This window comes from Orycteropus afer, unplaced genomic scaffold, assembly GCF_000298275.1.
Source record: "Orycteropus afer afer isolate SDZICR_OR568_19922 unplaced genomic scaffold, OryAfe1.0 scaffold00878, whole genome shotgun sequence".
NCBI lineage: Eukaryota > Metazoa > Chordata > Mammalia > Tubulidentata > Orycteropodidae > Orycteropus > Orycteropus afer.
The window spans coordinates 192,993-201,698 of NW_006922465.1; positions in this window are offsets into that span (position 1 = coordinate 192,993).

Sequence of the window (8,706 nt, forward strand, 5' to 3'; positions counted from 1 at the left end):
TGTTTCAGCTCAAGAGGTTAAGAAAGGATCTAATAGTTTATTTGATTGGTTTACTGAAGCATGGATTATGCAGTGGCCCACCTTAAGTTAAGTTGAAGTACCAGACCTGCCTTGGTATAATGTAGAAGAAGGTATCCAGAGGCTTAGGGAAATTGGCCTGTTAGAATTGATTTATCAGATTAGACCTCTAAAGCCAGAAATGGAGAGTCCCAAAGACACACCTTTCACCAGTACGGTGAGGAATAAATTTGTGAAGGGAGCTCCAGCATCCTCGAAGATTTCTGTGATTGCTATTTTATGTAAGCTGGATTTGACAGTGGGAATTGCCCTAATTGAACTAAGACACTTAAGTTGGGGCTGATTGAAACCCATGGTAGTAAGAGCCAAGTGGCAGAAGTTATAGACAAAGGCAAGGTGTGCGTGGTTACCATAATGGATAGCAGAGTCAGAACAGTAATCAGAATAGTCTGACTCTTGTGAATTATGGCATTGACTACTTGTGCATGGGGATCCTAGTAGTGAAATCCATGGCAAACCTACTAAATATTTACTTGATCTGTATAGACAGAAGAATTCTAGGTCACATGAACAGCGCCCTAGATTGAATCACCAGAATAGAGTCATGGCCTCTCAATCAATTACCAGACTTAAATCAGTTTACAGACCCACAACCCCTTGAATGAAGGAGAGGCCAGGTCCCTTTGAGGAAGGACTCCAGTACATTGCCAAACATTTATAATGTCAATCTTTCTCCCAGCCTTCCCCAAAGGGATCTGAGGCCTTTTATGAGAGTAACTGTTCATTTAGGAAAAGGAAATAGACTTTCCAGGGATTATTGGACAGTGGCTCTGAACTGACACTAATTCCAGGAGACCCAAAGTGTCATTGGGGCCCATATGTCAGAGGAGAGGCATATGGAGGTCAAGTTATTAATGGAATCTTAGGTAAGGTGCATCTCACAATGGGTCTAGTGGGTCCCTGAACCCATCCTATAGTGATTTCCCCAGTACCAGAATGCATAATTGGAATAGATATACTGAACAATTGGCAGAATTCCCACACTGCATCCCTGACATGTGGAGTAAGTGCTATTGTGGTAGGAAAAGCCAAGTGCAAGCCATTAGAACTGCCTCTACCTACAAAAATAGTAAACCCAAAGCAATACCGCATCCCTGGAGGGGTTGCAGAGATTTCTGCCACCATCAAGGACTTGAAGGATGCAGGGGTGGTGATTTGCACCACATCCCCATTTATTCACCTATTTGGCCTGTGCAAAAAAACAGATGGATCTTGGAGAATGACAGTGGATTATCGTAAACTTAATCAGGTGGTGACTCCAATTGCAGCTGCTGTTCCTGATGTGGTTTCATTGCTTGAGCAAATCAGTACACCTCCTGGTACTTGGTATACAGCTATTGATCTAGCCAATGCCTTTTTCTCAATACCAATTTCAAAGGACCATCAGAAGCAGTCTGCCTTCAGCTGACAAGGCCAACAGTATACTTTCACAGTGTTTCCTCTGAGGTATATCAACTCCCTAGAACTATGATATAATTTAGTCTGTAGGGATCTTGATCACCTTTCCCATCCACAAGACATCACACTGGTCCATTATATTGATGACATTATGCTGATTGGACCTAGTAAGGAAGAAGTATCAATGACTGTAAACTTACTGGTGAGACGTATGTGTGCTAGAGTTTGGGGAATTAACCCAACAAAAATTCAGGCACCTTCCACCTCAGTGAAATTTCTAGGGATGTGGAGCATGTTGAGATATTCCTACTGAAGTGAAGGATAAGTTATTGTATCTGGCTTCCCCCACAACTAAAAAGGAGGCACAACGTCTGGTGGCCTCTTTGGATTTTGGAGGCAACATATTCCTCATTTGAGTGTGTTGGTGTGGCCTATGTATGAAGTGGCTCAGAAAGCTGCTAGTTTTGAGTGGGGCCCAGAACAACAGAAGGCTCTACAACAGGTTCAGGCTGTAATGCAGGCTTCTTTGCCACTTGGGCCATATGATCTGACTGATCCAATGGTGCTTGAAGTGTCTGTAGTAGATAGAGATGCTGTTTGGAGTCTTTGGCAGGTCCCTTTGGTGAATCACAATGCAGACCCTTGAGATTTTGGAGCAAAGCCTCACCATCCTCTTCAGATAACTACTCTCTTTTTGCTTGTCCTGGGCTTTAGTAGAGACTGAACACCTAACCATGGGCCACCAAGTCACCATGAGGCCTGAGCTGCCCATCATGAACTGGGTGTTGTCTGACCCACAGAGTCATAAAGTTAGTTGTGCACAGCAGCACTCTATCATTAAATGGAAGTGGTATATCTAGATTGGACTTGAGCAGGACCTGAAGGCACAAGTAAGTTGCATGATGTTTTGGTTATCTAGTACCACAGTGACAGGAATATACCACAAATGTTGTTGTTGTTGTTATGTGCTGTCGAGTCAGACCTGACTCATAGCGACCCCTCCTTGGGTTTCTGAGGCAGTATTACTATGGAAGTCGATTGCCCAACCTTCCTTCCGAGGAGTGGCTGGTGGGTTTGAACCACCAGCCTTCTGGTTAGCAGTCAGATGCCTTAGGCACTACGCTACCAGAGCTCCTATACCACAAATGGAATGGCCTTAACAAACAGAAGTTTATTCTTATATTTTGGAGGCTTTAAGTCCAAGTTCAAAGTGCCAGCCTCTAGGGGCTGGGTGAAAGCCCCCTCAACCTTGAGATTCAGCTCTACCTCCTGCTTCTGGCCTACTGGAGCTATAGGCTTTTATTCACTCAGACATCTGCTGGCTGCTGAGGCCAAAATTCCTTATACATTTGCCTCACTAGATAGCAATGTAATTTTCATTTCAATTTATTTAAGTTGTGTATTTTAGTGCATTCTGGTTGACAGTGATGAAAATTTCATAATATCTCTGTCAGTAAGAAAAAGTGCACTTAAATTGAACTTCATGAATATCAAGTTTATACTAAGTCACATATACACAATACGGAAGCACCCACCTGCATTCTCTGATTGCCTTAAGAAAGTGTAGTTCCTGCCATTTAGTTACATGAAGTCAAAACCAACTTGCACATTATTCTACTAGACTTGTTTTTTAACGATTCCAAAGTTGCCTTAGCAAACACTTCATTAGAATGCAATGTGCAATTCAGTTCCCTTTAGGAAAATGTGTATTAAAACCATTTTGGTCATTATTGATGAGAAAGTTCCTCATATATTTGTCAGGAAGGAAAGTGTTGCAGTTTTTAAATTTAACTTCATTTATATAAGTTATCTACTAAACTCTGGACATACCCATTGTTTTACAGAGTAGAGAAATATTCACCTGCATTGTGATTGAATTAACAAAGTGCTGTTCCTGCCATTCAGATACATGAAGTGAAAAGAGATTTGCATATTACCGAAATACACTTGTTTGTTATGGAATCCAAAGTTCCCTATATAAACACTTATTTAAAGGCCGATGTGCAATTCTGTTCCCTTTAGGGAAAATGTGTATTTAATTGCATTTTGGCTGGCATTGATAAGAAAGTTTGTAACATATTTTTCAGGAAGAAAAAAGTTGCAGTTCTTAAATTTATCCTCAGGAATATAAGTTTCCTACCAAGTTATGTACATAACCATTGATTTAAACAATAGGGAAATATCCCCATGCTTTATCTGATTGATTTTTCAAAGGGCTGTTCTGCCTTTCAAGTACATGAAGTGGAAAGAGATTTGCAAGTTATTGAAATACACCTTGTTTTTCAATGGTGCCAAAGTTCTCTATACATCTGCTTAATTAGAAAGCATTATGCAATTCAGTCCACTTTAGGTATATTGTGTATGGCAGTGCATTTTGGTTGTCAGTGAAGGAAAGTTCCACATATCTTTGTCAGTAAGGAAAAATTGCACTTCTTAAATTTAATTTCATGAATAGAAGTTTCCTACAAAGTTATGCACATTCCCATTGTTTTACACAGTAGAGAAATATCCTCATGCATTCTCTGAGTGAGTTAACAAAGTGTTGTTACTGCCATTCAGGTACATAAAGTGAAAAGAGATTTGGACATTATTGAAATACACCTTTATTTTTCAGGATACCAAAGTTCCTTATACATTTGTTTCATTAGAGAGCAACAAAAGCTTCAGCTCAATTCATTTAAATTGTGTCTTTTAGTGCATTCTGATTGTCAGTGAAAAAAAGTTCCTAATAACTCTGTTAGTAAAGAAAAATCACACTTCTTAAATTTAACTTCATGAATATCAAGTTTATATTAAGTTATGTACAAGCACATTGGTTTACACAGAGGAATACCCACCTGCATTCTCTGATTGCCTTAACAAAGTGTAGTTACTGACATTGAATTACATGAGGTCAAAACCAATCTGCATATTATTGCAATACACTTTTTTTTAAAATGATTCCAAAATTGCCTGCACAAATGCTTCATTAGAATGCAAGGAGAGATTCAGTTCCCTTTAGTCAAAACAGATATTTCAGTGCATTTGCATTGTCAGTAATTAGAAAGTTCCTCATATCTTTGTCATTAAGGAAAAAGTTGCACTTCTTAAATTTAAATTCATGTATATCAGTTTTATACCAAGTTATGTACATACCCACTGATTTAAACAGTAGAGAAATTCCACATGCATTCTCTGTTTGAGTCAAGAAAGTGCTGTTACTGCTGTTCATGTATTGAAGTGAAAAGAGATTTGTACTTTACTGAAATACACTTGTTTATTAAGGACTCTGAATTTCCCCCTATAAATGCTTAAGTAGAAAGCAATGTGCAATTCACTTCACTTTAGGAAAATGTGTATTTTAGTGCATTTTGCTTCCCATTGATGAGAAAGATCCACATATATTTGTCAGGAAGGAAAAATGTGCACTTCTTAAATTTAACTTCATGAATGTAAGTTTTCCACCAAGTTATGTACATAACCACTGATTTACACAGTAGAGAAATGTCCTCATGCATTCTCTGATTGAGTTAACAAAGTGCTGCTAACACCCATTCGGGTAAATGAAGTGGAAAAGAGATTTGCACATTAATGAAATACACTTGTTTATTAAAATTTCCAAAGTTCCCTATACAAACACTTAATTAGAGAGCAATGTGTAATTCTGTTCCCTTTCGGGAAAATGTGTATTTAAGTGCAGTTTAGCTGTCATTGATGAGAAAGTTCCTCATACATTTGCCAGAAAGGAAAAAGTTGCAGTTCTTAAATTTATCTTCATGGATATAAGTTTTCTACCAAGTTGTGAACCTATCCACTGATATACACAGTAGAGAAATAGTCTCATCCACTCTCTGATTGAGTTCACAAAGTGCTGTTACTGCCATTCAGGTACATGGAATGAAAAGAGATTTACATATTACTGAAATACACTTGTTTATTAAGGATTCCAAAGTTACCTATATAAATGCTTAATTAGAGGGCAGTGTGCAATTCTTTTCCCTCTAGGGAAAATGTGTATTTAAGTGCATTTTGGTTGTCATTGATGACAAAGTTCCTCATATATTTGTCAGGAAAGGAAAAGTTGTACTTCCTAAGTTTAACTTCCTGTGTATAAGTTTTCTACCAAGTTATGTACATACCCACTGATTTAAACAGTAGAGAAGTATCCACATGCTTTCTCTGATTGAGTTAACGAAGTTCTGTTACTGACATTGATGTCCATGAATTTGTAAGTTATTGAAATACAACTTGTTTTTCAATGGTTCCAAAGTTCTCTATTTGTTGTTTGTTGTTATGTGCCGTCAAGTTGGCACTTTGTTACCCAGAGAAAGCATGGGGATATTTCTCTACTGTGTAAATAAATGGGAGTGTACATAACTTGGTAGAAAGCTGATGTTCATGAAATTAAATTTAAGAAGTGCATTTTTTTTCCTACTGAAAAAGATATGTGGAACTTTCTCTTCACTGACAACCAAAATGCACAATATACCTAAAGTGAACTGAGTTGCATATTGCATTCTAATTAAGTTCTCTATACTTCCACTTAATTAGAATGCAATATGCAACTCAGTTCACTTTAGGTATATTGTGCACTTTAGTGCATTTTGGTTGTCAGTGAAGAGAAAGTTCCACATATCTTTTTCAGTAGGAAAAAATTGCACTTCTTAAATTTAATTTCATGGACAAAAAGCATTGTCACCACTCATAGGAATGGCTGCCAAACATCCTCTCCTCCTAGGCAGACTGCAAAGGCCATGAGTTGTACCCAAAGCCAAGTCAAGCAAGAAAAGGGCCTCTCCAGGAAACACATCTGATCCACTTTCCCTTCGGGGTGGATGGCAAATCACACTTGAAATGAAGTGTTCCTGTGGGCAATTAGAGCATCATCTATGGACTGTGAATGAGATTTCTGGACAACCCATGTACTGTGGCTCTCCCTATGAAGGTCTACATCTAAGTCTTTTGCAGGAGAGAGGAGAACTTATTCTCCTTATAGGGGAATGCTGGCAATGGGCATGTGAAGGAAGATCTGAAGAGCCTTTGTCAGGAAGAACTGGAGGTTTGGATTCAGTCTTGGGAAGTAGGACAGAGAGGTTGGCCCTTTGTGGCTGAGGTGAGGAGGAAAGAAGGGAGTAACTGGGGGACTTTTCTTGTCTTGGTGGGCGGGACTCAGGCAGGCCTAAGGCTAAGCTGAGAAGCTGGTAAAGGCAGGAATGGTCTTGAAGGCATAGAGACCTACACAGTGGGCTTTAAATTTAAAAAGATGGAGGCTGGGGGTGGAGCAGCGGTTTGTGTGGAAGGGGGCAAGAAAGGAACCTTTGCACTGCTCAGGGGCACTGGCTATGGCAGAGAGTCCTCCTCTCCAGACGAAAGTGGTGGATGTTGGTTTGTCAGTGTTGTTGTTGCATTAAAAAAAAAAAAAAATTATTGTTATTTTGATGTAAGTTTACAGAGCAAATTCATCTTCCATACAGTAGTTCATGTACACTTTGTCTCATGACATTGACTGTAATCTCCCACAAGGCAACAATTCTTCTCCCACTTACTCCCTGTGGCCACCTCTTCCTGAGTCCTTCACTTCCATACACTCCTGCCCCCTGAGCTGTTTCCTTGTGCATACACAGGCCTTCTTTCTTCCATTATTGATCTCTCCAAAGAGTGTATCTACCTAAGGTAAATGTTCAGCATGTATGCCTGTCTTTTGTTTGGCTGGAAGCCACAGGAATGCAGTCAATTCCAAACCTGAAGGGCAGCTAGGGGCCAAAGTCTCAGGGGTTCCAAAGGGCTCTATCAGAGCAGCAAACCTAGTCGTTTTTTTGTGTGATTTTGAGTTTTTTTCCACATTGTTCTCCCACTCTATCCAGGATCTCCTACATCAATTCTCTTCCAGGTGGTTGACAGTAGTAGCTGGGCACCATCTAGTTCTTCTGGCCTCATAGGCATATAGGCTGAGGATCATGTGGTATACTAGTCCCTTGGACTAATTGCTTCCATGCATCTTTTGGTTTTCTTCATTCTTCTTTGCTCTGGACAAGGAGAGACCCAACACTGCATGTAGATGGTTGCTTGCAAGGTTTTAAGATCCCAATAGCTACTTGGCTAAGTAGAATGTGGAACAGTGTTTTTGTGTAGTATGTTATGCCAATTGAACTTGATGTCCACTGTGACCAGAGTCCCGAGCCCACAGGTCCAACTACTTGCTCCCTCTGGGTAACTGGTTGTGGCCAAGAAGTGACTACAGCTTTGTCCCTTGTCAGTTCTACTATATACCTGGAAATTCTTACAGAACATACATATACACTTGTGGAAACATTGTCTGCCAACCCTATACATGATCATGGGTACACTCTCCCTGCATAGACATACCTAATCATTCAGGCTGTCCACCCATCTCTCCAACATAGATCAATGTTTGCCTTCACTGACAACGCAGTCCTGTATGTGCAGAAGGGTTCACCTTTGTCATCTGTACCTTCCATGCACCTCTCTATGTCTTTCTCTTCCTCAATGCCACCATGTTGATCACTCACATTTGGTACATTGCCTTTCCCTTTATCCAGATCGATACTTGTCTCTACCTATGTAACAGTGTTCCCTCCCCTCCCTTCCCACCAATGGTAACTAACAAAGAAAATTTCCTTCCATAAATAAAACTTCACTTGACTTTTTACAATAACAGACTAATATAATATTTGTCCTTCTGTGATTGACATATTTCACTCACCATAATGTCCTCCAAGTTCTTTCATGTTATGCAGGGTTTTGCAGATTCTATGTTATTCTTTAGGATTGCATAGTATTCCACTGTGTGTATGAACCACAGTTTGGTTATCCATTCATCAGTTGATGGACACCTAGGTTGTTTCCATCTTTTGGCTATTCTAAATAGTGCTATGATGAACGTGGGTGTGCATATATATGTTCTTGTCCTGGCTCTCACTTCTTTAGGATATATATCTAGTAATGGAATTCCTGAATCAAATGGTATTTCTAATCCCAACTTTTTAAGGAATTGCCATAGTGCTTTCCACAGAGGTTGTACCATTTTACACTCCCATCGGCAGTGTATAAGAGTACCAATCTCTCTACATCTTTGCCAGCATTTCTTATTTTCTGTCTTGTTGAACTTTGCTACTAGTACTGGCGCAAGTTGGTACCCCATGGTTGTTTTGATTTGTATATCTCTAATGGCTAATGAGGAGCTCTGGTAGCATAGTGGCTAAAGCACTTGACTGCTAACCAGAAGGCTGG